General features: G+C 54.1%; 21 non-coding genes across 21 annotated transcripts; all 21 read right to left on the bottom strand.

Moving 5' to 3' along the window:
- Window positions 1-148: 148 nt before the first annotated feature.
- Window positions 149-267, bottom strand: LOC124750749. Its single transcript, XR_007011920.1, has one exon. It is a non-coding gene; the product is annotated as a 5S ribosomal RNA (ribosomal RNA).
- A 1,137-nt stretch (window positions 268-1,404) lies between these two features.
- On the bottom strand, window positions 1,405-1,523 carry LOC124750748. The gene has a single exon (XR_007011919.1). It is a non-coding gene; the product is annotated as a 5S ribosomal RNA (ribosomal RNA).
- Window positions 1,524-2,660: 1,137 nt separating this feature from the next.
- Window positions 2,661-2,779, bottom strand: LOC124750747. Its single transcript, XR_007011918.1, has one exon. It is a non-coding gene; the product is annotated as a 5S ribosomal RNA (ribosomal RNA).
- Window positions 2,780-3,916: 1,137 nt separating this feature from the next.
- LOC124750746 lies at window positions 3,917-4,035 on the bottom strand. Its single transcript, XR_007011917.1, has one exon. It is a non-coding gene; the product is annotated as a 5S ribosomal RNA (ribosomal RNA).
- A 1,137-nt stretch (window positions 4,036-5,172) lies between these two features.
- On the bottom strand, window positions 5,173-5,291 carry LOC124750744. Its single transcript, XR_007011915.1, has one exon. It is a non-coding gene; the product is annotated as a 5S ribosomal RNA (ribosomal RNA).
- A 1,137-nt stretch (window positions 5,292-6,428) lies between these two features.
- LOC124750743 lies at window positions 6,429-6,547 on the bottom strand. Its single transcript, XR_007011914.1, has one exon. It is a non-coding gene; the product is annotated as a 5S ribosomal RNA (ribosomal RNA).
- Window positions 6,548-7,684: 1,137 nt separating this feature from the next.
- Window positions 7,685-7,803, bottom strand: LOC124750742. Its single transcript, XR_007011913.1, has one exon. It is a non-coding gene; the product is annotated as a 5S ribosomal RNA (ribosomal RNA).
- A 1,137-nt stretch (window positions 7,804-8,940) lies between these two features.
- Window positions 8,941-9,059, bottom strand: LOC124750740. The gene has a single exon (XR_007011912.1). It is a non-coding gene; the product is annotated as a 5S ribosomal RNA (ribosomal RNA).
- Window positions 9,060-10,196: 1,137 nt separating this feature from the next.
- On the bottom strand, window positions 10,197-10,315 carry LOC124750739. The gene has a single exon (XR_007011911.1). It is a non-coding gene; the product is annotated as a 5S ribosomal RNA (ribosomal RNA).
- Window positions 10,316-11,452: 1,137 nt separating this feature from the next.
- Window positions 11,453-11,571, bottom strand: LOC124750738. Its single transcript, XR_007011910.1, has one exon. It is a non-coding gene; the product is annotated as a 5S ribosomal RNA (ribosomal RNA).
- Window positions 11,572-12,708: 1,137 nt separating this feature from the next.
- LOC124750737 lies at window positions 12,709-12,827 on the bottom strand. The gene has a single exon (XR_007011909.1). It is a non-coding gene; the product is annotated as a 5S ribosomal RNA (ribosomal RNA).
- A 1,137-nt stretch (window positions 12,828-13,964) lies between these two features.
- LOC124750736 lies at window positions 13,965-14,083 on the bottom strand. Its single transcript, XR_007011908.1, has one exon. It is a non-coding gene; the product is annotated as a 5S ribosomal RNA (ribosomal RNA).
- Window positions 14,084-15,220: 1,137 nt separating this feature from the next.
- LOC124750735 lies at window positions 15,221-15,339 on the bottom strand. The gene has a single exon (XR_007011907.1). It is a non-coding gene; the product is annotated as a 5S ribosomal RNA (ribosomal RNA).
- A 1,137-nt stretch (window positions 15,340-16,476) lies between these two features.
- LOC124750734 lies at window positions 16,477-16,595 on the bottom strand. The gene has a single exon (XR_007011906.1). It is a non-coding gene; the product is annotated as a 5S ribosomal RNA (ribosomal RNA).
- Window positions 16,596-17,732: 1,137 nt separating this feature from the next.
- LOC124750781 lies at window positions 17,733-17,851 on the bottom strand. Its single transcript, XR_007011948.1, has one exon. It is a non-coding gene; the product is annotated as a 5S ribosomal RNA (ribosomal RNA).
- Window positions 17,852-18,988: 1,137 nt separating this feature from the next.
- On the bottom strand, window positions 18,989-19,108 carry LOC124750776. The gene has a single exon (XR_007011944.1). It is a non-coding gene; the product is annotated as a 5S ribosomal RNA (ribosomal RNA).
- Window positions 19,109-20,241: 1,133 nt separating this feature from the next.
- On the bottom strand, window positions 20,242-20,360 carry LOC124750769. Its single transcript, XR_007011938.1, has one exon. It is a non-coding gene; the product is annotated as a 5S ribosomal RNA (ribosomal RNA).
- Window positions 20,361-21,492: 1,132 nt separating this feature from the next.
- On the bottom strand, window positions 21,493-21,611 carry LOC124750775. Its single transcript, XR_007011943.1, has one exon. It is a non-coding gene; the product is annotated as a 5S ribosomal RNA (ribosomal RNA).
- Window positions 21,612-22,755: 1,144 nt separating this feature from the next.
- Window positions 22,756-22,874, bottom strand: LOC124750757. The gene has a single exon (XR_007011927.1). It is a non-coding gene; the product is annotated as a 5S ribosomal RNA (ribosomal RNA).
- A 1,140-nt stretch (window positions 22,875-24,014) lies between these two features.
- On the bottom strand, window positions 24,015-24,133 carry LOC124750745. Its single transcript, XR_007011916.1, has one exon. It is a non-coding gene; the product is annotated as a 5S ribosomal RNA (ribosomal RNA).
- Window positions 24,134-25,270: 1,137 nt separating this feature from the next.
- Window positions 25,271-25,389, bottom strand: LOC124750733. Its single transcript, XR_007011905.1, has one exon. It is a non-coding gene; the product is annotated as a 5S ribosomal RNA (ribosomal RNA).
- Window positions 25,390-26,281: the final 892 nt, after the last annotated feature.

Genomic DNA, 26,281 nt, shown 5'->3' with positions numbered 1-26,281 from the left:
CATCTTTGTCACAACGGAAAGGTAGTATGAAAAGAGGGCTGGCAGGGGTAGCGATGCAAAAAGGAGAAAATGTAAGGGATCCAACAGCACCTTTCTTTTTTTATTGGGCTGCCAGGGGTAGCGACATAATAACAAAAAAAAAGAAGGGAGCCAACAGCACCCGGGTTTCCCAGGCGGTCACCCATCCAAGTACTAACCGGGCCCAATGATGCTTAACTTCGGTGATCGGACGAGAACCGGTGCAATCATCATGGTATGGCCGTTGGCACTCATGTAATGTAGGAGCACGGCAGAATACGCGTTCGGCTTCTCTCCCAATACACAAAATGTTAGTTTTCCGCCGCATTTGACGAAAGCACTTCCTTCCGCAACAGCCGGCTCCTCGAGGACGGCGCGGGGGGCGCGCCCGGCGTCCCAGCGGAGCGACGGCCGAATTAGCGGGCGCACCGCCGCGTGTGTGAGACGCACTGCTGCTCGTTGCACGTCCTGTCATTCGCTGGGCGCGTGCAGCCTTCGACACTAGCGGAGGGCGCATCTTGTCCCTGGTGTCCAGCGGAGGGCCTGTGCGGGGTGTGGCAGTGTCGTGCTGGAGGGCGCCACTGGTAGCGATGTGGGCTTCCTCGCCTCGCCTCGCCTCGCCTCACACCAGGTGTCTGCGTAGTTCGCAGTGCATTCGCACCATTCCTATCCCTGTCCCCGTCCCGACTTGTCCCGACTTTGCTCGACTGCCGCTCGCTGCCGCTCGGGTCGTGGCCCATATGACAGTACAAGCACGACAAACATCTGCGAGACGGCCGTGGGCCTAACGGGCGTGTCCGAGACGCCGTTTGCGGCGGGTAGGGCAGCGCCGTGCCGTGGAAAGGTGCGAAAACAGGGACGCAGGACACAGGAGGGTCGCCAAAGCATCCATCTCTTCTAGCGACGAAAGAGAAATTTTTGTTTACAAATCTGCAGCCGTACAATGCAACAAAACAATAAGCCCTGACGTATTTCAGAACGTATCTGTCGGTTCGTACTGTTTTGTTATCTCCAGAGACTCTTTGGAAATCTTCCTTGGCACATTCTTCTTCGAGCTGAGGCCATTAATATCGTATCTTATGTTTATTACAGTCGTTTATTTTCAATTTCTTTTTGTTGGAACTTTGCACTGCTACGAAACAGTAGGAGGCCCGGGCTTATTTCAGATCACATCTGTCGATTCGTAGTGTTTCGTTATTGTCAAGGATTTCTTGGCACGTTTAAATTGCTGAAGGAAGCATCTTTGTCACAACGGAAAGGTAGTATGAAAAGAGGGCTGGCAGGGGTAGCGATGCAAAAAGGAGAAAATGTAAGGGATCCAACAGCACCTTTCTTTTTTTATTGGGCTGCCAGGGGTAGCGACATAATAACAAAAAAAAAGAAGGGAGCCAACAGCACCCGGGTTTCCCAGGCGGTCACCCATCCAAGTACTAACCGGGCCCAATGATGCTTAACTTCGGTGATCGGACGAGAACCGGTGCAATCATCATGGTATGGCCGTTGGCACTCATGTAATGTAGGAGCACGGCAGAATACGCGTTCGGCTTCTCTCCCAATACACAAAATGTTAGTTTTCCGCCGCATTTGACGAAAGCACTTCCTTCCGCAACAGCCGGCTCCTCGAGGACGGCGCGGGGGGCGCGCCCGGCGTCCCAGCGGAGCGACGGCCGAATTAGCGGGCGCACCGCCGCGTGTGTGAGACGCACTGCTGCTCGTTGCACGTCCTGTCATTCGCTGGGCGCGTGCAGCCTTCGACACTAGCGGAGGGCGCATCTTGTCCCTGGTGTCCAGCGGAGGGCCTGTGCGGGGTGTGGCAGTGTCGTGCTGGAGGGCGCCACTGGTAGCGATGTGGGCTTCCTCGCCTCGCCTCGCCTCGCCTCACACCAGGTGTCTGCGTAGTTCGCAGTGCATTCGCACCATTCCTATCCCTGTCCCCGTCCCGACTTGTCCCGACTTTGCTCGACTGCCGCTCGCTGCCGCTCGGGTCGTGGCCCATATGACAGTACAAGCACGACAAACATCTGCGAGACGGCCGTGGGCCTAACGGGCGTGTCCGAGACGCCGTTTGCGGCGGGTAGGGCAGCGCCGTGCCGTGGAAAGGTGCGAAAACAGGGACGCAGGACACAGGAGGGTCGCCAAAGCATCCATCTCTTCTAGCGACGAAAGAGAAATTTTTGTTTACAAATCTGCAGCCGTACAATGCAACAAAACAATAAGCCCTGACGTATTTCAGAACGTATCTGTCGGTTCGTACTGTTTTGTTATCTCCAGAGACTCTTTGGAAATCTTCCTTGGCACATTCTTCTTCGAGCTGAGGCCATTAATATCGTATCTTATGTTTATTACAGTCGTTTATTTTCAATTTCTTTTTGTTGGAACTTTGCACTGCTACGAAACAGTAGGAGGCCCGGGCTTATTTCAGATCACATCTGTCGATTCGTAGTGTTTCGTTATTGTCAAGGATTTCTTGGCACGTTTAAATTGCTGAAGGAAGCATCTTTGTCACAACGGAAAGGTAGTATGAAAAGAGGGCTGGCAGGGGTAGCGATGCAAAAAGGAGAAAATGTAAGGGATCCAACAGCACCTTTCTTTTTTTATTGGGCTGCCAGGGGTAGCGACATAATAACAAAAAAAAAGAAGGGAGCCAACAGCACCCGGGTTTCCCAGGCGGTCACCCATCCAAGTACTAACCGGGCCCAATGATGCTTAACTTCGGTGATCGGACGAGAACCGGTGCAATCATCATGGTATGGCCGTTGGCACTCATGTAATGTAGGAGCACGGCAGAATACGCGTTCGGCTTCTCTCCCAATACACAAAATGTTAGTTTTCCGCCGCATTTGACGAAAGCACTTCCTTCCGCAACAGCCGGCTCCTCGAGGACGGCGCGGGGGGCGCGCCCGGCGTCCCAGCGGAGCGACGGCCGAATTAGCGGGCGCACCGCCGCGTGTGTGAGACGCACTGCTGCTCGTTGCACGTCCTGTCATTCGCTGGGCGCGTGCAGCCTTCGACACTAGCGGAGGGCGCATCTTGTCCCTGGTGTCCAGCGGAGGGCCTGTGCGGGGTGTGGCAGTGTCGTGCTGGAGGGCGCCACTGGTAGCGATGTGGGCTTCCTCGCCTCGCCTCGCCTCGCCTCACACCAGGTGTCTGCGTAGTTCGCAGTGCATTCGCACCATTCCTATCCCTGTCCCCGTCCCGACTTGTCCCGACTTTGCTCGACTGCCGCTCGCTGCCGCTCGGGTCGTGGCCCATATGACAGTACAAGCACGACAAACATCTGCGAGACGGCCGTGGGCCTAACGGGCGTGTCCGAGACGCCGTTTGCGGCGGGTAGGGCAGCGCCGTGCCGTGGAAAGGTGCGAAAACAGGGACGCAGGACACAGGAGGGTCGCCAAAGCATCCATCTCTTCTAGCGACGAAAGAGAAATTTTTGTTTACAAATCTGCAGCCGTACAATGCAACAAAACAATAAGCCCTGACGTATTTCAGAACGTATCTGTCGGTTCGTACTGTTTTGTTATCTCCAGAGACTCTTTGGAAATCTTCCTTGGCACATTCTTCTTCGAGCTGAGGCCATTAATATCGTATCTTATGTTTATTACAGTCGTTTATTTTCAATTTCTTTTTGTTGGAACTTTGCACTGCTACGAAACAGTAGGAGGCCCGGGCTTATTTCAGATCACATCTGTCGATTCGTAGTGTTTCGTTATTGTCAAGGATTTCTTGGCACGTTTAAATTGCTGAAGGAAGCATCTTTGTCACAACGGAAAGGTAGTATGAAAAGAGGGCTGGCAGGGGTAGCGATGCAAAAAGGAGAAAATGTAAGGGATCCAACAGCACCTTTCTTTTTTTATTGGGCTGCCAGGGGTAGCGACATAATAACAAAAAAAAAGAAGGGAGCCAACAGCACCCGGGTTTCCCAGGCGGTCACCCATCCAAGTACTAACCGGGCCCAATGATGCTTAACTTCGGTGATCGGACGAGAACCGGTGCAATCATCATGGTATGGCCGTTGGCACTCATGTAATGTAGGAGCACGGCAGAATACGCGTTCGGCTTCTCTCCCAATACACAAAATGTTAGTTTTCCGCCGCATTTGACGAAAGCACTTCCTTCCGCAACAGCCGGCTCCTCGAGGACGGCGCGGGGGGCGCGCCCGGCGTCCCAGCGGAGCGACGGCCGAATTAGCGGGCGCACCGCCGCGTGTGTGAGACGCACTGCTGCTCGTTGCACGTCCTGTCATTCGCTGGGCGCGTGCAGCCTTCGACACTAGCGGAGGGCGCATCTTGTCCCTGGTGTCCAGCGGAGGGCCTGTGCGGGGTGTGGCAGTGTCGTGCTGGAGGGCGCCACTGGTAGCGATGTGGGCTTCCTCGCCTCGCCTCGCCTCGCCTCACACCAGGTGTCTGCGTAGTTCGCAGTGCATTCGCACCATTCCTATCCCTGTCCCCGTCCCGACTTGTCCCGACTTTGCTCGACTGCCGCTCGCTGCCGCTCGGGTCGTGGCCCATATGACAGTACAAGCACGACAAACATCTGCGAGACGGCCGTGGGCCTAACGGGCGTGTCCGAGACGCCGTTTGCGGCGGGTAGGGCAGCGCCGTGCCGTGGAAAGGTGCGAAAACAGGGACGCAGGACACAGGAGGGTCGCCAAAGCATCCATCTCTTCTAGCGACGAAAGAGAAATTTTTGTTTACAAATCTGCAGCCGTACAATGCAACAAAACAATAAGCCCTGACGTATTTCAGAACGTATCTGTCGGTTCGTACTGTTTTGTTATCTCCAGAGACTCTTTGGAAATCTTCCTTGGCACATTCTTCTTCGAGCTGAGGCCATTAATATCGTATCTTATGTTTATTACAGTCGTTTATTTTCAATTTCTTTTTGTTGGAACTTTGCACTGCTACGAAACAGTAGGAGGCCCGGGCTTATTTCAGATCACATCTGTCGATTCGTAGTGTTTCGTTATTGTCAAGGATTTCTTGGCACGTTTAAATTGCTGAAGGAAGCATCTTTGTCACAACGGAAAGGTAGTATGAAAAGAGGGCTGGCAGGGGTAGCGATGCAAAAAGGAGAAAATGTAAGGGATCCAACAGCACCTTTCTTTTTTTATTGGGCTGCCAGGGGTAGCGACATAATAACAAAAAAAAAGAAGGGAGCCAACAGCACCCGGGTTTCCCAGGCGGTCACCCATCCAAGTACTAACCGGGCCCAATGATGCTTAACTTCGGTGATCGGACGAGAACCGGTGCAATCATCATGGTATGGCCGTTGGCACTCATGTAATGTAGGAGCACGGCAGAATACGCGTTCGGCTTCTCTCCCAATACACAAAATGTTAGTTTTCCGCCGCATTTGACGAAAGCACTTCCTTCCGCAACAGCCGGCTCCTCGAGGACGGCGCGGGGGGCGCGCCCGGCGTCCCAGCGGAGCGACGGCCGAATTAGCGGGCGCACCGCCGCGTGTGTGAGACGCACTGCTGCTCGTTGCACGTCCTGTCATTCGCTGGGCGCGTGCAGCCTTCGACACTAGCGGAGGGCGCATCTTGTCCCTGGTGTCCAGCGGAGGGCCTGTGCGGGGTGTGGCAGTGTCGTGCTGGAGGGCGCCACTGGTAGCGATGTGGGCTTCCTCGCCTCGCCTCGCCTCGCCTCACACCAGGTGTCTGCGTAGTTCGCAGTGCATTCGCACCATTCCTATCCCTGTCCCCGTCCCGACTTGTCCCGACTTTGCTCGACTGCCGCTCGCTGCCGCTCGGGTCGTGGCCCATATGACAGTACAAGCACGACAAACATCTGCGAGACGGCCGTGGGCCTAACGGGCGTGTCCGAGACGCCGTTTGCGGCGGGTAGGGCAGCGCCGTGCCGTGGAAAGGTGCGAAAACAGGGACGCAGGACACAGGAGGGTCGCCAAAGCATCCATCTCTTCTAGCGACGAAAGAGAAATTTTTGTTTACAAATCTGCAGCCGTACAATGCAACAAAACAATAAGCCCTGACGTATTTCAGAACGTATCTGTCGGTTCGTACTGTTTTGTTATCTCCAGAGACTCTTTGGAAATCTTCCTTGGCACATTCTTCTTCGAGCTGAGGCCATTAATATCGTATCTTATGTTTATTACAGTCGTTTATTTTCAATTTCTTTTTGTTGGAACTTTGCACTGCTACGAAACAGTAGGAGGCCCGGGCTTATTTCAGATCACATCTGTCGATTCGTAGTGTTTCGTTATTGTCAAGGATTTCTTGGCACGTTTAAATTGCTGAAGGAAGCATCTTTGTCACAACGGAAAGGTAGTATGAAAAGAGGGCTGGCAGGGGTAGCGATGCAAAAAGGAGAAAATGTAAGGGATCCAACAGCACCTTTCTTTTTTTATTGGGCTGCCAGGGGTAGCGACATAATAACAAAAAAAAAGAAGGGAGCCAACAGCACCCGGGTTTCCCAGGCGGTCACCCATCCAAGTACTAACCGGGCCCAATGATGCTTAACTTCGGTGATCGGACGAGAACCGGTGCAATCATCATGGTATGGCCGTTGGCACTCATGTAATGTAGGAGCACGGCAGAATACGCGTTCGGCTTCTCTCCCAATACACAAAATGTTAGTTTTCCGCCGCATTTGACGAAAGCACTTCCTTCCGCAACAGCCGGCTCCTCGAGGACGGCGCGGGGGGCGCGCCCGGCGTCCCAGCGGAGCGACGGCCGAATTAGCGGGCGCACCGCCGCGTGTGTGAGACGCACTGCTGCTCGTTGCACGTCCTGTCATTCGCTGGGCGCGTGCAGCCTTCGACACTAGCGGAGGGCGCATCTTGTCCCTGGTGTCCAGCGGAGGGCCTGTGCGGGGTGTGGCAGTGTCGTGCTGGAGGGCGCCACTGGTAGCGATGTGGGCTTCCTCGCCTCGCCTCGCCTCGCCTCACACCAGGTGTCTGCGTAGTTCGCAGTGCATTCGCACCATTCCTATCCCTGTCCCCGTCCCGACTTGTCCCGACTTTGCTCGACTGCCGCTCGCTGCCGCTCGGGTCGTGGCCCATATGACAGTACAAGCACGACAAACATCTGCGAGACGGCCGTGGGCCTAACGGGCGTGTCCGAGACGCCGTTTGCGGCGGGTAGGGCAGCGCCGTGCCGTGGAAAGGTGCGAAAACAGGGACGCAGGACACAGGAGGGTCGCCAAAGCATCCATCTCTTCTAGCGACGAAAGAGAAATTTTTGTTTACAAATCTGCAGCCGTACAATGCAACAAAACAATAAGCCCTGACGTATTTCAGAACGTATCTGTCGGTTCGTACTGTTTTGTTATCTCCAGAGACTCTTTGGAAATCTTCCTTGGCACATTCTTCTTCGAGCTGAGGCCATTAATATCGTATCTTATGTTTATTACAGTCGTTTATTTTCAATTTCTTTTTGTTGGAACTTTGCACTGCTACGAAACAGTAGGAGGCCCGGGCTTATTTCAGATCACATCTGTCGATTCGTAGTGTTTCGTTATTGTCAAGGATTTCTTGGCACGTTTAAATTGCTGAAGGAAGCATCTTTGTCACAACGGAAAGGTAGTATGAAAAGAGGGCTGGCAGGGGTAGCGATGCAAAAAGGAGAAAATGTAAGGGATCCAACAGCACCTTTCTTTTTTTATTGGGCTGCCAGGGGTAGCGACATAATAACAAAAAAAAAGAAGGGAGCCAACAGCACCCGGGTTTCCCAGGCGGTCACCCATCCAAGTACTAACCGGGCCCAATGATGCTTAACTTCGGTGATCGGACGAGAACCGGTGCAATCATCATGGTATGGCCGTTGGCACTCATGTAATGTAGGAGCACGGCAGAATACGCGTTCGGCTTCTCTCCCAATACACAAAATGTTAGTTTTCCGCCGCATTTGACGAAAGCACTTCCTTCCGCAACAGCCGGCTCCTCGAGGACGGCGCGGGGGGCGCGCCCGGCGTCCCAGCGGAGCGACGGCCGAATTAGCGGGCGCACCGCCGCGTGTGTGAGACGCACTGCTGCTCGTTGCACGTCCTGTCATTCGCTGGGCGCGTGCAGCCTTCGACACTAGCGGAGGGCGCATCTTGTCCCTGGTGTCCAGCGGAGGGCCTGTGCGGGGTGTGGCAGTGTCGTGCTGGAGGGCGCCACTGGTAGCGATGTGGGCTTCCTCGCCTCGCCTCGCCTCGCCTCACACCAGGTGTCTGCGTAGTTCGCAGTGCATTCGCACCATTCCTATCCCTGTCCCCGTCCCGACTTGTCCCGACTTTGCTCGACTGCCGCTCGCTGCCGCTCGGGTCGTGGCCCATATGACAGTACAAGCACGACAAACATCTGCGAGACGGCCGTGGGCCTAACGGGCGTGTCCGAGACGCCGTTTGCGGCGGGTAGGGCAGCGCCGTGCCGTGGAAAGGTGCGAAAACAGGGACGCAGGACACAGGAGGGTCGCCAAAGCATCCATCTCTTCTAGCGACGAAAGAGAAATTTTTGTTTACAAATCTGCAGCCGTACAATGCAACAAAACAATAAGCCCTGACGTATTTCAGAACGTATCTGTCGGTTCGTACTGTTTTGTTATCTCCAGAGACTCTTTGGAAATCTTCCTTGGCACATTCTTCTTCGAGCTGAGGCCATTAATATCGTATCTTATGTTTATTACAGTCGTTTATTTTCAATTTCTTTTTGTTGGAACTTTGCACTGCTACGAAACAGTAGGAGGCCCGGGCTTATTTCAGATCACATCTGTCGATTCGTAGTGTTTCGTTATTGTCAAGGATTTCTTGGCACGTTTAAATTGCTGAAGGAAGCATCTTTGTCACAACGGAAAGGTAGTATGAAAAGAGGGCTGGCAGGGGTAGCGATGCAAAAAGGAGAAAATGTAAGGGATCCAACAGCACCTTTCTTTTTTTATTGGGCTGCCAGGGGTAGCGACATAATAACAAAAAAAAAGAAGGGAGCCAACAGCACCCGGGTTTCCCAGGCGGTCACCCATCCAAGTACTAACCGGGCCCAATGATGCTTAACTTCGGTGATCGGACGAGAACCGGTGCAATCATCATGGTATGGCCGTTGGCACTCATGTAATGTAGGAGCACGGCAGAATACGCGTTCGGCTTCTCTCCCAATACACAAAATGTTAGTTTTCCGCCGCATTTGACGAAAGCACTTCCTTCCGCAACAGCCGGCTCCTCGAGGACGGCGCGGGGGGCGCGCCCGGCGTCCCAGCGGAGCGACGGCCGAATTAGCGGGCGCACCGCCGCGTGTGTGAGACGCACTGCTGCTCGTTGCACGTCCTGTCATTCGCTGGGCGCGTGCAGCCTTCGACACTAGCGGAGGGCGCATCTTGTCCCTGGTGTCCAGCGGAGGGCCTGTGCGGGGTGTGGCAGTGTCGTGCTGGAGGGCGCCACTGGTAGCGATGTGGGCTTCCTCGCCTCGCCTCGCCTCGCCTCACACCAGGTGTCTGCGTAGTTCGCAGTGCATTCGCACCATTCCTATCCCTGTCCCCGTCCCGACTTGTCCCGACTTTGCTCGACTGCCGCTCGCTGCCGCTCGGGTCGTGGCCCATATGACAGTACAAGCACGACAAACATCTGCGAGACGGCCGTGGGCCTAACGGGCGTGTCCGAGACGCCGTTTGCGGCGGGTAGGGCAGCGCCGTGCCGTGGAAAGGTGCGAAAACAGGGACGCAGGACACAGGAGGGTCGCCAAAGCATCCATCTCTTCTAGCGACGAAAGAGAAATTTTTGTTTACAAATCTGCAGCCGTACAATGCAACAAAACAATAAGCCCTGACGTATTTCAGAACGTATCTGTCGGTTCGTACTGTTTTGTTATCTCCAGAGACTCTTTGGAAATCTTCCTTGGCACATTCTTCTTCGAGCTGAGGCCATTAATATCGTATCTTATGTTTATTACAGTCGTTTATTTTCAATTTCTTTTTGTTGGAACTTTGCACTGCTACGAAACAGTAGGAGGCCCGGGCTTATTTCAGATCACATCTGTCGATTCGTAGTGTTTCGTTATTGTCAAGGATTTCTTGGCACGTTTAAATTGCTGAAGGAAGCATCTTTGTCACAACGGAAAGGTAGTATGAAAAGAGGGCTGGCAGGGGTAGCGATGCAAAAAGGAGAAAATGTAAGGGATCCAACAGCACCTTTCTTTTTTTATTGGGCTGCCAGGGGTAGCGACATAATAACAAAAAAAAAGAAGGGAGCCAACAGCACCCGGGTTTCCCAGGCGGTCACCCATCCAAGTACTAACCGGGCCCAATGATGCTTAACTTCGGTGATCGGACGAGAACCGGTGCAATCATCATGGTATGGCCGTTGGCACTCATGTAATGTAGGAGCACGGCAGAATACGCGTTCGGCTTCTCTCCCAATACACAAAATGTTAGTTTTCCGCCGCATTTGACGAAAGCACTTCCTTCCGCAACAGCCGGCTCCTCGAGGACGGCGCGGGGGGCGCGCCCGGCGTCCCAGCGGAGCGACGGCCGAATTAGCGGGCGCACCGCCGCGTGTGTGAGACGCACTGCTGCTCGTTGCACGTCCTGTCATTCGCTGGGCGCGTGCAGCCTTCGACACTAGCGGAGGGCGCATCTTGTCCCTGGTGTCCAGCGGAGGGCCTGTGCGGGGTGTGGCAGTGTCGTGCTGGAGGGCGCCACTGGTAGCGATGTGGGCTTCCTCGCCTCGCCTCGCCTCGCCTCACACCAGGTGTCTGCGTAGTTCGCAGTGCATTCGCACCATTCCTATCCCTGTCCCCGTCCCGACTTGTCCCGACTTTGCTCGACTGCCGCTCGCTGCCGCTCGGGTCGTGGCCCATATGACAGTACAAGCACGACAAACATCTGCGAGACGGCCGTGGGCCTAACGGGCGTGTCCGAGACGCCGTTTGCGGCGGGTAGGGCAGCGCCGTGCCGTGGAAAGGTGCGAAAACAGGGACGCAGGACACAGGAGGGTCGCCAAAGCATCCATCTCTTCTAGCGACGAAAGAGAAATTTTTGTTTACAAATCTGCAGCCGTACAATGCAACAAAACAATAAGCCCTGACGTATTTCAGAACGTATCTGTCGGTTCGTACTGTTTTGTTATCTCCAGAGACTCTTTGGAAATCTTCCTTGGCACATTCTTCTTCGAGCTGAGGCCATTAATATCGTATCTTATGTTTATTACAGTCGTTTATTTTCAATTTCTTTTTGTTGGAACTTTGCACTGCTACGAAACAGTAGGAGGCCCGGGCTTATTTCAGATCACATCTGTCGATTCGTAGTGTTTCGTTATTGTCAAGGATTTCTTGGCACGTTTAAATTGCTGAAGGAAGCATCTTTGTCACAACGGAAAGGTAGTATGAAAAGAGGGCTGGCAGGGGTAGCGATGCAAAAAGGAGAAAATGTAAGGGATCCAACAGCACCTTTCTTTTTTTATTGGGCTGCCAGGGGTAGCGACATAATAACAAAAAAAAAGAAGGGAGCCAACAGCACCCGGGTTTCCCAGGCGGTCACCCATCCAAGTACTAACCGGGCCCAATGATGCTTAACTTCGGTGATCGGACGAGAACCGGTGCAATCATCATGGTATGGCCGTTGGCACTCATGTAATGTAGGAGCACGGCAGAATACGCGTTCGGCTTCTCTCCCAATACACAAAATGTTAGTTTTCCGCCGCATTTGACGAAAGCACTTCCTTCCGCAACAGCCGGCTCCTCGAGGACGGCGCGGGGGGCGCGCCCGGCGTCCCAGCGGAGCGACGGCCGAATTAGCGGGCGCACCGCCGCGTGTGTGAGACGCACTGCTGCTCGTTGCACGTCCTGTCATTCGCTGGGCGCGTGCAGCCTTCGACACTAGCGGAGGGCGCATCTTGTCCCTGGTGTCCAGCGGAGGGCCTGTGCGGGGTGTGGCAGTGTCGTGCTGGAGGGCGCCACTGGTAGCGATGTGGGCTTCCTCGCCTCGCCTCGCCTCGCCTCACACCAGGTGTCTGCGTAGTTCGCAGTGCATTCGCACCATTCCTATCCCTGTCCCCGTCCCGACTTGTCCCGACTTTGCTCGACTGCCGCTCGCTGCCGCTCGGGTCGTGGCCCATATGACAGTACAAGCACGACAAACATCTGCGAGACGGCCGTGGGCCTAACGGGCGTGTCCGAGACGCCGTTTGCGGCGGGTAGGGCAGCGCCGTGCCGTGGAAAGGTGCGAAAACAGGGACGCAGGACACAGGAGGGTCGCCAAAGCATCCATCTCTTCTAGCGACGAAAGAGAAATTTTTGTTTACAAATCTGCAGCCGTACAATGCAACAAAACAATAAGCCCTGACGTATTTCAGAACGTATCTGTCGGTTCGTACTGTTTTGTTATCTCCAGAGACTCTTTGGAAATCTTCCTTGGCACATTCTTCTTCGAGCTGAGGCCATTAATATCGTATCTTATGTTTATTACAGTCGTTTATTTTCAATTTCTTTTTGTTGGAACTTTGCACTGCTACGAAACAGTAGGAGGCCCGGGCTTATTTCAGATCACATCTGTCGATTCGTAGTGTTTCGTTATTGTCAAGGATTTCTTGGCACGTTTAAATTGCTGAAGGAAGCATCTTTGTCACAACGGAAAGGTAGTATGAAAAGAGGGCTGGCAGGGGTAGCGATGCAAAAAGGAGAAAATGTAAGGGATCCAACAGCACCTTTCTTTTTTTATTGGGCTGCCAGGGGTAGCGACATAATAACAAAAAAAAAGAAGGGAGCCAACAGCACCCGGGTTTCCCAGGCGGTCACCCATCCAAGTACTAACCGGGCCCAATGATGCTTAACTTCGGTGATCGGACGAGAACCGGTGCAATCATCATGGTATGGCCGTTGGCACTCATGTAATGTAGGAGCACGGCAGAATACGCGTTCGGCTTCTCTCCCAATACACAAAATGTTAGTTTTCCGCCGCATTTGACGAAAGCACTTCCTTCCGCAACAGCCGGCTCCTCGAGGACGGCGCGGGGGGCGCGCCCGGCGTCCCAGCGGAGCGACGGCCGAATTAGCGGGCGCACCGCCGCGTGTGTGAGACGCACTGCTGCTCGTTGCACGTCCTGTCATTCGCTGGGCGCGTGCAGCCTTCGACACTAGCGGAGGGCGCATCTTGTCCCTGGTGTCCAGCGGAGGGCCTGTGCGGGGTGTGGCAGTGTCGTGCTGGAGGGCGCCACTGGTAGCGATGTGGGCTTCCTCGCCTCGCCTCGCCTCGCCTCACACCAGGTGTCTGCGTAGTTCGCAGTGCATTCGCACCATTCCTATCCCTGTCCCCGTCCCGACTTGTCCCGACTTTGCTCGACTGCCGCTCGCTGCCGCTCGGGTCGTGGCCCATATGACAGTACAAGCACGACAAACATCTGCGAGACGGCCGTGGGCCTAACGGGCGTGTCCGAGACGCCGTTTGCGGCGGGTAGGGCAGCGCCGTGCCGTGGAAAGGTGCGAAAACAGGGACGCAGGACACAGGAGGGTCGCCAAAGCATCCATCTCTTCTAGCGACGAAAGAGAAATTTTTGTTTACAAATCTGCAGCCGTACAATGCAACAAAACAATAAGCCCTGACGTATTTCAGAACGTATCTGTCGGTTCGTACTGTTTTGTTATCTCCAGAGACTCTTTGGAAATCTTCCTTGGCACATTCTTCTTCGAGCTGAGGCCATTAATATCGTATCTTATGTTTATTACAGTCGTTTATTTTCAATTTCTTTTTGTTGGAACTTTGCACTGCTACGAAACAGTAGGAGGCCCGGGCTTATTTCAGATCACATCTGTCGATTCGTAGTGTTTCGTTATTGTCAAGGATTTCTTGGCACGTTTAAATTGCTGAAGGAAGCATCTTTGTCACAACGGAAAGGTAGTATGAAAAGAGGGCTGGCAGGGGTAGCGATGCAAAAAGGAGAAAATGTAAGGGATCCAACAGCACCTTTCTTTTTTTATTGGGCTGCCAGGGGTAGCGACATAATAACAAAAAAAAAGAAGGGAGCCAACAGCACCCGGGTTTCCCAGGCGGTCACCCATCCAAGTACTAACCGGGCCCAATGATGCTTAACTTCGGTGATCGGACGAGAACCGGTGCAATCATCATGGTATGGCCGTTGGCACTCATGTAATGTAGGAGCACGGCAGAATACGCGTTCGGCTTCTCTCCCAATACACAAAATGTTAGTTTTCCGCCGCATTTGACGAAAGCACTTCCTTCCGCAACAGCCGGCTCCTCGAGGACGGCGCGGGGGGCGCGCCCGGCGTCCCAGCGGAGCGACGGCCGAATTAGCGGGCGCACCGCCGCGTGTGTGAGACGCACTGCTGCTCGTTGCACGTCCTGTCATTCGCTGGGCGCGTGCAGCCTTCGACACTAGCGGAGGGCGCATCTTGTCCCTGGTGTCCAGCGGAGGGCCTGTGCGGGGTGTGGCAGTGTCGTGCTGGAGGGCGCCACTGGTAGCGATGTGGGCTTCCTCGCCTCGCCTCGCCTCGCCTCACACCAGGTGTCTGCGTAGTTCGCAGTGCATTCGCACCATTCCTATCCCTGTCCCCGTCCCGACTTGTCCCGACTTTGCTCGACTGCCGCTCGCTGCCGCTCGGGTCGTGGCCCATATGACAGTACAAGCACGACAAACATCTGCGAGACGGCCGTGGGCCTAACGGGCGTGTCCGAGACGCCGTTTGCGGCGGGTAGGGCAGCGCCGTGCCGTGGAAAGGTGCGAAAACAGGGACGCAGGACACAGGAGGGTCGCCAAAGCATCCATCTCTTCTAGCGACGAAAGAGAAATTTTTGTTTACAAATCTGCAGCCGTACAATGCAACAAAACAATAAGCCCTGACGTATTTCAGAACGTATCTGTCGGTTCGTACTGTTTTGTTATCTCCAGAGACTCTTTGGAAATCTTCCTTGGCACATTCTTCTTCGAGCTGAGGCCATTAATATCGTATCTTATGTTTATTACAGTCGTTTATTTTCAATTTCTTTTTGTTGGAACTTTGCACTGCTACGAAACAGTAGGAGGCCCGGGCTTATTTCAGATCACATCTGTCGATTCGTAGTGTTTCGTTATTGTCAAGGATTTCTTGGCACGTTTAAATTGCTGAAGGAAGCATCTTTGTCACAACGGAAAGGTAGTATGAAAAGAGGGCTGGCAGGGGTAGCGATGCAAAAAGGAGAAAATGTAAGGGATCCAACAGCACCTTTCTTTTTTTATTGGGCTGCCAGGGGTAGCGACATAATAACAAAAAAAAAGAAGGGAGCCAACAGCACCCGGGTTTCCCAGGCGGTCACCCATCCAAGTACTAACCGGGCCCAATGATGCTTAACTTCGGTGATCGGACGAGAACCGGTGCAATCATCATGGTATGGCCGTTGGCACTCATGTAATGTAGGAGCACGGCAGAATACGCGTTCGGCTTCTCTCCCAATACACAAAATGTTAGTTTTCCGCCGCATTTGACGAAAGCACTTCCTTCCGCAACAGCCGGCTCCTCGAGGACGGCGCGGGGGGCGCGCCCGGCGTCCCAGCGGAGCGACGGCCGAATTAGCGGGCGCACCGCCGCGTGTGTGAGACGCACTGCTGCTCGTTGCACGTCCTGTCATTCGCTGGGCGCGTGCAGCCTTCGACACTAGCGGAGGGCGCATCTTGTCCCTGGTGTCCAGCGGAGGGCCTGTGCGGGGTGTGGCAGTGTCGTGCTGGAGGGCGCCACTGGTAGCGATGTGGGCTTCCTCGCCTCGCCTCGCCTCGCCTCACACCAGGTGTCTGCGTAGTTCGCAGTGCATTCGCACCATTCCTATCCCTGTCCCCGTCCCGACTTGTCCCGACTTTGCTCGACTGCCGCTCGCTGCCGCTCGGGTCGTGGCCCATATGACAGTACAAGCACGACAAACATCTGCGAGACGGCCGTGGGCCTAACGGGCGTGTCCGAGACGCCGTTTGCGGCGGGTAGGGCAGCGCCGTGCCGTGGAAAGGTGCGAAAACAGGGACGCAGGACACAGGAGGGTCGCCAAAGCATCCATCTCTTCTAGCGACGAAAGAGAAATTTTTGTTTACAAATCTGCAGCCGTACAATGCAACAAAACAATAAGCCCTGACGTATTTCAGAACGTATCTGTCGGTTCGTACTGTTTTGTTATCTCCAGAGACTCTTTGGAAATCTTCCTTGGCACATTCTTCTTCGAGCTGAGGCCATTAATATCGTATCTTATGTTTATTACAGTCGTTTATTTTCAATTTCTTTTTGTTGGAACTTTGCACTGCTACGAAACAGTAGGAGGCCCGGGCTTATTTCAGATCACATCTGTCGATTCGTAGTGTTTCGTTATTGTCAAGGATTTCTTGGCACGTTTAAATTGCTGAAGGAAGCATCTTTGTCACAACGGAAAGGTAGTATGAAAAGAGGGCTGGCAGGGGTAGCGATGCAAAAAGGAGAAAATGTAAGGGATCCAACAGCACCTTTCTTTTTTTATTGGGCTGCCAGGGGTAGCGACATAATAACAAAAAAAAAGAAGGGAGCCAACAGCACCCGGGTTTCCCAGGCGGTCACCCATCCAAGTACTAACCGGGCCCAATGATGCTTAACTTCGGTGATCGGACGAGAACCGGTGCAATCATCATGGTATGGCCGTTGGCACTCATGTAATGTAGGAGCACGGCAGAATACGCGTTCGGCTTCTCTCCCAATACACAAAATGTTAGTTTTCCGCCGCATTTGACGAAAGCACTTCCTTCCGCAACAGCCGGCTCCTCGAGGACGGCGCGGGGGGCGCGCCCGGCGTCCCAGCGGAGCGACGGCCGAATTAGCGGGCGCACCGCCGCGTGTGTGAGACGCACTGCTGCTCGTTGCACGTCCTGTCATTCGCTGGGCGCGTGCAGCCTTCGACACTAGCGGAGGGCGCATCTTGTCCCTGGTGTCCAGCGGAGGGCCTGTGCGGGGTGTGGCAGTGTCGTGCTGGAGGGCGCCACTGGTAGCGATGTGGGCTTCCTCGCCTCGCCTCGCCTCGCCTCACACCAGGTGTCTGCGTAGTTCGCAGTGCATTCGCACCATTCCTATCCCTGTCCCCGTCCCGACTTGTCCCGACTTTGCTCGACTGCCGCTCGCTGCCGCTCGGGTCGTGGCCCATATGACAGTACAAGCACGACAAACATCTGCGAGACGGCCGTGGGCCTAACGGGCGTGTCCGAGACGCCGTTTGCGGCGGGTAGGGCAGCGCCGTGCCGTGGAAAGGTGCGAAAACAGGGACGCAGGACACAGGAGGGTCGCCAAAGCATCCATCTCTTCTAGCGACGAAAGAGAAATTTTTGTTTACAAATCTGCAGCCGTACAATGCAACAAAACAATAAGCCCTGACGTATTTCAGAACGTATCTGTCGGTTCGTACTGTTTTGTTATCTCCAGAGACTCTTTGGAAATCTTCCTTGGCACATTCTTCTTCGAGCTGAGGCCATTAATATCGTATCTTATGTTTATTACAGTCGTTTATTTTCAATTTCTTTTTGTTGGAACTTTGCACTGCTACGAAACAGTAGGAGGCCCGGGCTTATTTCAGATCACATCTGTCGATTCGTAGTGTTTCGTTATTGTCAAGGATTTCTTGGCACGTTTAAATTGCTGAAGGAAGCATCTTTGTCACAACGGAAAGGTAGTATGAAAAGAGGGCTGGCAGGGGTAGCGATGCAAAAAGGAGAAAATGTAAGGGATCCAACAGCACCTTTCTTTTTTTATTGGGCTGCCAGGGGTAGCGACATAATAACAAAAAAAAAGAAGGGAGCCAACAGCACCCGGGTTTCCCAGGCGGTCACCCATCCAAGTACTAACCGGGCCCAATGATGCTTAACTTCGGTGATCGGACGAGAACCGGTGCAATCATCATGGTATGGCCGTTGGCACTCATGTAATGTAGGAGCACGGCAGAATACGCGTTCGGCTTCTCTCCCAATACACAAAATGTTAGTTTTCCGCCGCATTTGACGAAAGCACTTCCTTCCGCAACAGCCGGCTCCTCGAGGACGGCGCGGGGGGCGCGCCCGGCGTCCCAGCGGAGCGACGGCCGAATTAGCGGGCGCACCGCCGCGTGTGTGAGACGCACTGCTGCTCGTTGCACGTCCTGTCATTCGCTGGGCGCGTGCAGCCTTCGACACTAGCGGAGGGCGCATCTTGTCCCTGGTGTCCAGCGGAGGGCCTGTGCGGGGTGTGGCAGTGTCGTGCTGGAGGGCGCCACTGGTAGCGATGTGGGCTTCCTCGCCTCGCCTCGCCTCGCCTCACACCAGGTGTCTGCGTAGTTCGCAGTGCATTCGCACCATTCCTATCCCTGTCCCCGTCCCGACTTGTCCCGACTTTGCTCGACTGCCGCTCGCTGCCGCTCGGGTCGTGGCCCATATGACAGTACAAGCACGACAAACATCTGCGAGACGGCCGTGGGCCTAACGGGCGTGTCCGAGACGCCGTTTGCGGCGGGTAGGGCAGCGCCGTGCCGTGGAAAGGTGCGAAAACAGGGACGCAGGACACAGGAGGGTCGCCAAAGCATCCATCTCTTCTAGCGACGAAAGAGAAATTTTTGTTTACAAATCTGCAGCCGTACAATGCAACAAAACAATAAGCCCTGACGTATTTCAGAACGTATCTGTCGGTTCGTACTGTTTTGTTATCTCCAGAGACTCTTTGGAAATCTTCCTTGGCACATTCTTCTTCGAGCTGAGGCCATTAATATCGTATCTTATGTTTATTACAGTCGTTTATTTTCAATTTCTTTTTGTTGGAACTTTGCACTGCTACGAAACAGTAGGAGGCCCGGGCTTATTTCAGATCACATCTGTCGATTCGTAGTGTTTCGTTATTGTCAAGGATTTCTTGGCACGTTTAAATTGCTGAAGGAAGCATCTTTGTCACAACGGAAAGGTAGTATGAAAAGAGGGCTGGCAGGGGTAGCGATGCAAAAAGGAGAAAATGTAAGGGATCCAACAGCACCATTTCTTTTTTATTGGGCTGCCAGGGGTAGCGACATAATAACAAAAAAAAAGAAGGGAGCCAACAGCACCCCGGGTTTCCAGGCGGTCACCCATCCAAGTACTAACCGGGCCCAATGATGCTTAACTTCGGTGATCGGACGAGAACCGGTTGCAATCATCATGGTATGGCCGTTGGCACTCATGTAATGTAGGAGCACGGCAGAATACGCGTTCGGCTTCTCTCCCAATACACAAAATGTTAGTTTTCCGCCGCATTTGACGAAAGCACTTCCTTCCGCAACAGCCGGCTCCTCGAGGACGGCGCGGGGGGCGCGCCCGGCGTCCCAGCGGAGCGACGGCCGAATTAGCGGGCGCACCGCCGCGTGGTGTGAGGACGCACTGCTGCTCGTTGCACGTCCTGTCATTCGCTGGCGCGTGCAGCCTTCGACACTAGCGGAGGGCGCATCTTGTCCCTGGTGTCCAGCGGAGGGCCTGTGCGGGGTGTGGCAGTGTCGTGCTGGAGGGCGCCACTGGTAGCGATGTGGGGCTTCCTCGCCTCGCCTCGCCTCGCCTCACACCAGGTGTCTGCGTAGTTCGCAGTGCATTCGCACCATTCCTATCCCTGTCCCCGTCCCGACTTGTCCCGACTTTGCTCGACTGCCGCTCGCTGCCGCTCGGGTCGTGGCCCATATGACAGTACAAGCACGACAAACATCTGCGAGACGGCCGTGGGCCTAACGGGCGTGTCGAGACGCCGTTTGCGGCGGGGTTAGGGCAGCGCCGTGCCGTGGAAAGGTGCGAAAACAGGGACGCAGGACACAGGAGGGTCGCCAAAGCATCCATCTCTTCTAGCGACGAAAGAGAAATTTTTGTTTACAAATCTGCAGCCGTACAATGCAACAAAACAATAAGCCCTGACGTATTTCAGAACGTATCTGTCGGTTCGTACTGTTTTCCAGAGACTCTTTGGAAATCTTCCTTGGCACATTCTTCTTCGAGCTGAGGCCATTAATATCGTATCTTATGTTTATTACAGTCGTTTATTTTCAATTTCTTTTTGTTGGAACTTTGCACTGCTACGAAACAGTAGGAGGCCCGGGCTTATTTCAGATCACATCTGTCGATTCGTAGTGTTTCGTTATTGTCAAGGATTTCTTGGCACGTTTAAATTGCTGAAGGAAGCATCTTTGTCACAACGGAAAGGTAGTATGAAAAGAGGGCTGGCAGGGGTAGCGATGCAAAAAGGAGAAAATGTAAGGGATCCAACAGCACCTTTCTTTTTTTATTGGGCTGCCAGGGGTAGCGACATAATAACAAAAAAAAAGAAGGGAGCCAACAGCACCCGGGTTTCCCAGGCGGTCACCCATCCAAGTACTAACCGGGCCCAATGATGCTTAACTTCGGTGATCGGACGAGAACCGGTGCAATCATCATGGTATGGCCGTTGGCACTCATGTAATGTAGGAGCACGGCAGAATACGCGTTCGGCTTCTCTCCCAATACACAAAATGTTAGTTTTCCGCCGCATTTGACGAAAGCACTTCCTTCCGCAACAGCCGGCTCCTCGAGGACGGCGCGGGGGGCGCGCCCGGCGTCCCAGCGGAGCGACGGCCGAATTAGCGGGCGCACCGCCGCGTGTGTGAGACGCACTGCTGCTCGTTGCACGTCCTGTCATTCGCTGGGCGCGTGCAGCCTTCGACACTAGCGGAGGGCGCATCTTGTCCCTGGTGTCCAGCGGAGGGCCTGTGCGGGGTGTGGCAGTGTCGTGCTGGAGGGCGCCACTGGTAGCGATGTGGGCTTCCTCGCCTCGCCTCGCCTCACACCAGGTGTCTGCGTAGTTCGCAGTGCATTCGCACCATTCCTATCCCTGTCCCCGTCCCGACTTGTCCCGACTTTGCTCGACTGCCGCTCGCTGCCGCTCGGGTCGTGGCCCATATGACAGTACAAGCACGACAAACATCTGCGAGACGGCCGTGGGCCTAACGGGCGTGTCCGAGACGCCGTTTGCGGCGGGTAGGGCAGCGCCGTGCCGTGGAAAGGTGCGAAAACAGGGACGCAGGACACAGGAGGGTCGCCAAAGCATCCATCTCTTCTAGCGACGAAAGAGAAATTTTTGTTTACAAATCTGCAGCCGTACAATGCAACAAAACAATAAGCCCTGACGTATTTCAGAACGTATCTGTCGGTTCGTACTGTTTTGTTATCTCCAGAGACTCTTTGGAAATCTTCCTTGGCACATTCTTCTTCGAGCTGAGGCCATTAATATCGTATCTTATGTTTATTACAGTCGTTTATTTTCAATTTCTTTTTGTTGGAACTTTGCACTGCTACGAAACAGTAGGAGGCCCGGGCTTATTTCAGATCACATCTGTCGATTCGTAGTGTTTCGTTATTGTCAAGGATTTCTTGGCACGTTTAAATTGCTGAAGGAAGCATCTTTGTCACAACGGAAAGGTAGTATGAAAAGAGGGCTGGCAGGGGTAGCGATGCAAAAAGGAGAAAATGTAAGGGATCCAACAGCACCTTTCTTTTTTTATTGGGCTGCCAGGGGTAGCGACATAATAACAAAAAAAAAGAAGGGAGCCAACAGCACCCGGGTTTCCCAGGCGGTCACCCATCCAAGTACTAACCGGGCCCAATGATGCTTAACTTCGGTGATCGGACGAGAACCGGTGCAATCATCATTGTATGGCCGTTGGCACTCATGTAATGTAGGAGCACGGCAGAATACGCGTTCGGCTTCTCTCCCAATACACAAAATGTTAGTTTTCCGCCGCATTTGACGAAAGCACTTCCTTCCGCAACAGCCGGCTCCTCGAGGACGGCGCGGGGGGCGCGCCCGGCGTCCCAGCGGAGCGACGGCCGAATTAGCGGGCGCACCGCCGCGTGTGTGAGACGCACTGCTGCTCGTTGCACGTCCTGTCATTCGCTGGGCGCGTGCAGCCTTCGACACTAGCGGAGGGCGCATCTTGTCCCTGGTGTCCAGCGGAGGGCCTGTGCGGGGTGTGGCAGTGTCGTGCTGGAGGGCGCCACTGGTAGCGATGTGGGCTTCCTCGCCTCGCCTCGCCTCACACCAGGTGTCTGCGTAGTTCGCAGTGCATTCGCACCATTCCTATCCCTGTCCCCGTCCCGACTTGTCCCGACTTTGCTCGACTGCCGCTCGCTGCCGCTCGGGTCGTGGCCCATATGACAGTACAAGCACGACAAACATCTGCGAGACGGCCGTGGGCCTAACGGGCGTGTCCGAGACGCCGTTTGCGGCGGGTAGGGCAGCGCCGTGCCGTGGAAAGGTGCGAAAACAGGGACGCAGGACACAGGAGGGTCGCCAAAGCATCCATCTAAGCATCCATCTCTTCTAGCGACGAAAGAGAAATTTTTGTTTACAAATCTGCAGCCGTACAATGCAACAAAACAATAAGCCCTGACGTATTTCAGAACGTATCTGTCGGTTCGTACTGTTTTGTTATCTCCAGAGACTCTTTGGAAATCTTCCTTGGCACATTCTTCTTCGAGCTGAGGCCATTAATATCGTATCTTATGTTTATTACAGTCGTTTATTTTCAATTTCTTTTTGTTGGAACTTTGCACTGCTACGAAACAGTAGGAGGCCCGGGCTTATTTCAGATCACATCTGTCGATTCGTAGTGTTTCGTTATTGTCAAGGATTTCTTGGCACGTTTAAATTGCTGAAGGAAGCATCTTTGTCACAACGGAAAGGTAGTATGAAAAGAGGGCTGGCAGGGGTAGCGATGCAAAAAGGAGAAAATGTAAGGGATCCAACAGCACCTTTCTTTTTTTATTGGGCTGCCAGGGGTAGCGACATAATAACAAAAAAAAAGAAGGGAGCCAACAGCACCCGGGTTTCCCAGGCGGTCACCCATCCAAGTACTAACCGGGCCCAATGATGCTTAACTTCGGTGATCGGACGAGAACCGGTGCAATCATCATGGTATGGCCGTTGGCACTCATGTAATGTAGGAGCACGGCAGAATACGCGTTCGGCTTCTCTCCCAATACACAAAATGTTAGTTTTCCGCCGCATTTGACGAAAGCACTTCCTTCCGCAACAGCCGGCTCCTCGAGGACGGCGCGGGGGGCGCGCCCGGCGTCCCAGCGGAGCGACGGCCGAATTAGCGGGCGCACCGCCGCGTGTGTGAGACGCACTGCTGCTCGTTGCACGTCCTGTCATTCGCTGGGCGCGTGCAGCCTTCGACACTAGCGGAGGGCGCATCTTGTCCCTGGTGTCCAGCGGAGGGCCTGTGCGGGGTGTGGCAGTGTCGTGCTGGAGGGCGCCACTGGTAGCGATGTGGGCTTCCTCGCCTCGCCTCGCCTCGCCTCACACCAGGTGTCTGCGTAGTTCGCAGTGCATTCGCACCATTCCTATCCCTGTCCCCGTCCCGACTTGTCCCGACTTTGCTCGACTGCCGCTCGCTGCCGCTCGGGTCGTGGCCCATATGACAGTACAAGCACGACAAACATCTGCGAGACGGCCGTGGGCCTAACGGGCGTGTCCGAGACGCCGTTTGCGGCGGGTAGGGCAGCGCCGTGCCGTGGAAAGGTGCGAAAACAGGGACGCAGGACACAGGAGGGTCGCCAAAGCATCCATCTCTTCTAGCGACGAAAGAGAAATTTTTGTTTACAAATCTGCAGCCGTACAATGCAACAAAACAATAAGCCCTGACGTATTTCAGAACGTATCTGTCGGTTCGTACTGTTTTGTTATCTCCAGAGACTCTTTGGAAATCTTCCTTGGCACATTCTTCTTCGAGCTGAGGCCATTAATATCGTATCTTATGTTTATTACAGTCGTTTATTTTCAATTTCTTTTTGTTGGAACTTTGCACTGCTACGAAACAGTAGGAGGCCCGGGCTTATTTCAGATCACATCTGTCGATTCGTAGTGTTTCGTTATTGTCAAGGATTTCTTGGCACGTTTAAATTGCTGAAGGAAGCATCTTTGTCACAACGGAAAGGTAGTATGAAAAGAGGGCTGGCAGGGGTAGCGATGCAAAAAGGAGAAAATGTAAGGGATCCAACAGCACCTTTCTTTTTTTCTAATTGGGCTGCCAGGGGTAGCGACATAATAACAAAAAAAAAGAAGGGAGCCAACAGCACCCGGGTTTCCCAGGCGGTCACCCATCCAAGTACTAACCGGGCCCAATGATGCTTAACTTCGGTGATCGGACGAGAACCGGTGCAATCATCATGGTATGGCCGTTGGCACTCATGTAATGTAGGAGCACGGCAGAATACGCGTTCGGCTTCTCTCCCAATACACAAAATGTTAGTTTTCCGCCGCATTTGACGAAAGCACTTCCTTCCGCAACAGCCGGCTCCTCGAGGACGGCGCGGGGGGCGCGCCCGGCGTCCCAGCGGAGCGACGGCCGAATTAGCGGGCGCACCGCCGCGTGTGTGAGACGCACTGCTGCTCGTTGCACGTCCTGTCATTCGCTGGGCGCGTGCAGCCTTCGACACTAGCGGAGGGCGCATCTTGTCCCTGGTGTCCAGCGGAGGGCCTGTGCGGGGTGTGGCAGTGTCGTGCTGGAGGGCGCCACTGGTAGCGATGTGGGCTTCCTCGCCTCGCCTCGCCTCGCCTCACACCAGGTGTCTGCGTAGTTCGCAGTGCATTCGCACCATTCCTATCCCTGTCCCCGTCCCGACTTGTCCCGACTTTGCTCGACTGCCGCTCGCTGCCGCTCGGGTCGTGGCCCATATGACAGTACAAGCACGACAAACATCTGCGAGACGGCCGTGGGCCTAACGGGCGTGTCCGAGACGCCGTTTGCGGCGGGTAGGGCAGCGCCGTGCCGTGGAAAGGTGCGAAAACAGGGACGCAGGACACAGGAGGGTCGCCAAAGCATCCATCTCTTCTAGCGACGAAAGAGAAATTTTTGTTTACAAATCTGCAGCCGTACAATGCAACAAAACAATAAGCCCTGACGTATTTCAGAACGTATCTGTCGGTTCGTACTGTTTTGTTATCTCCAGAGACTCTTTGGAAATCTTCCTTGGCACATTCTTCTTCGAGCTGAGGCCATTAATATCGTATCTTATGTTTATTACAGTCGTTTATTTTCAATTTCTTTTTGTTGGAACTTTGCACTGCTACGAAACAGTAGGAGGCCCGGGCTTATTTCAGATCACATCTGTCGATTCGTAGTGTTTCGTTATTGTCAAGGATTTCTTGGCACGTTTAAATTGCTGAAGGAAGCATCTTTGTCACAACGGAAAGGTAGTATGAAAAGAGGGCTGGCAGGGGTAGCGATGCAAAAAGGAGAAAATGTAAGGGATCCAACAGCACCTTTCTTTTTTTATTGGGCTGCCAGGGGTAGCGACATAATAACAAAAAAAAAGAAGGGAGCCAACAGCACCCGGGTTTCCCAGGCGGTCACCCATCCAAGTACTAACCGGGCCCAATGATGCTTAACTTCGGTGATCGGACGAGAACCGGTGCAATCATCATGGTATGGCCGTTGGCACTCATGTAATGTAGGAGCACGGCAGAATACGCGTTCGGCTTCTCTCCCAATACACAAAATGTTAGTTTTCCGCCGCATTTGACGAAAGCACTTCCTTCCGCAACAGCCGGCTCCTCGAGGACGGCGCGGGGGGCGCGCCCGGCGTCCCAGCGGAGCGACGGCCGAATTAGCGGGCGCACCGCCGCGTGTGTGAGACGCACTGCTGCTCGTTGCACGTCCTGTCATTCGCTGGGCGCGTGCAGCCTTCGACACTAGCGGAGGGCGCATCTTGTCCCTGGTGTCCAGCGGAGGGCCTGTGCGGGGTGTGGCAGTGTCGTGCTGGAGGGCGCCACTGGTAGCGATGTGGGCTTCCTCGCCTCGCCTCGCCTCGCCTCACACCAGGTGTCTGCGTAGTTCGCAGTGCATTCGCACCATTCCTATCCCTGTCCCCGTCCCGACTTGTCCCGACTTTGCTCGACTGCCGCTCGCTGCCGCTCGGGTCGTGGCCCATATGACAGTACAAGCACGACAAACATCTGCGAGACGGCCGTGGGCCTAACGGGCGTGTCCGAGACGCCGTTTGCGGCGGGTAGGGCAGCGCCGTGCCGTGGAAAGGTGCGAAAACAGGGACGCAGGACACAGGAGGGTCGCCAAAGCATCCATCTCTTCTAGCGACGAAAGAGAAATTTTTGTTTACAAATCTGCAGCCGTACAATGCAACAAAACAATAAGCCCTGACGTATTTCAGAACGTATCTGTCGGTTCGTACTGTTTTGTTATCTCCAGAGACTCTTTGGAAATCTTCCTTGGCACATTCTTCTTCGAGCTGAGGCCATTAATATCGTATCTTATGTTTATTACAGTCGTTTATTTTCAATTTCTTTTTGTTGGAACTTTGCACTGCTACGAAAC

This window comes from Schistocerca piceifrons, unplaced genomic scaffold (genome assembly GCF_021461385.2).
Source record: "Schistocerca piceifrons isolate TAMUIC-IGC-003096 unplaced genomic scaffold, iqSchPice1.1 HiC_scaffold_445, whole genome shotgun sequence".
Lineage (NCBI taxonomy): Eukaryota > Metazoa > Arthropoda > Insecta > Orthoptera > Acrididae > Schistocerca > Schistocerca piceifrons.
Note: the sequence above shows the minus strand (reverse complement) of the source record. Positions and strands in the feature narration are given on the sequence as shown.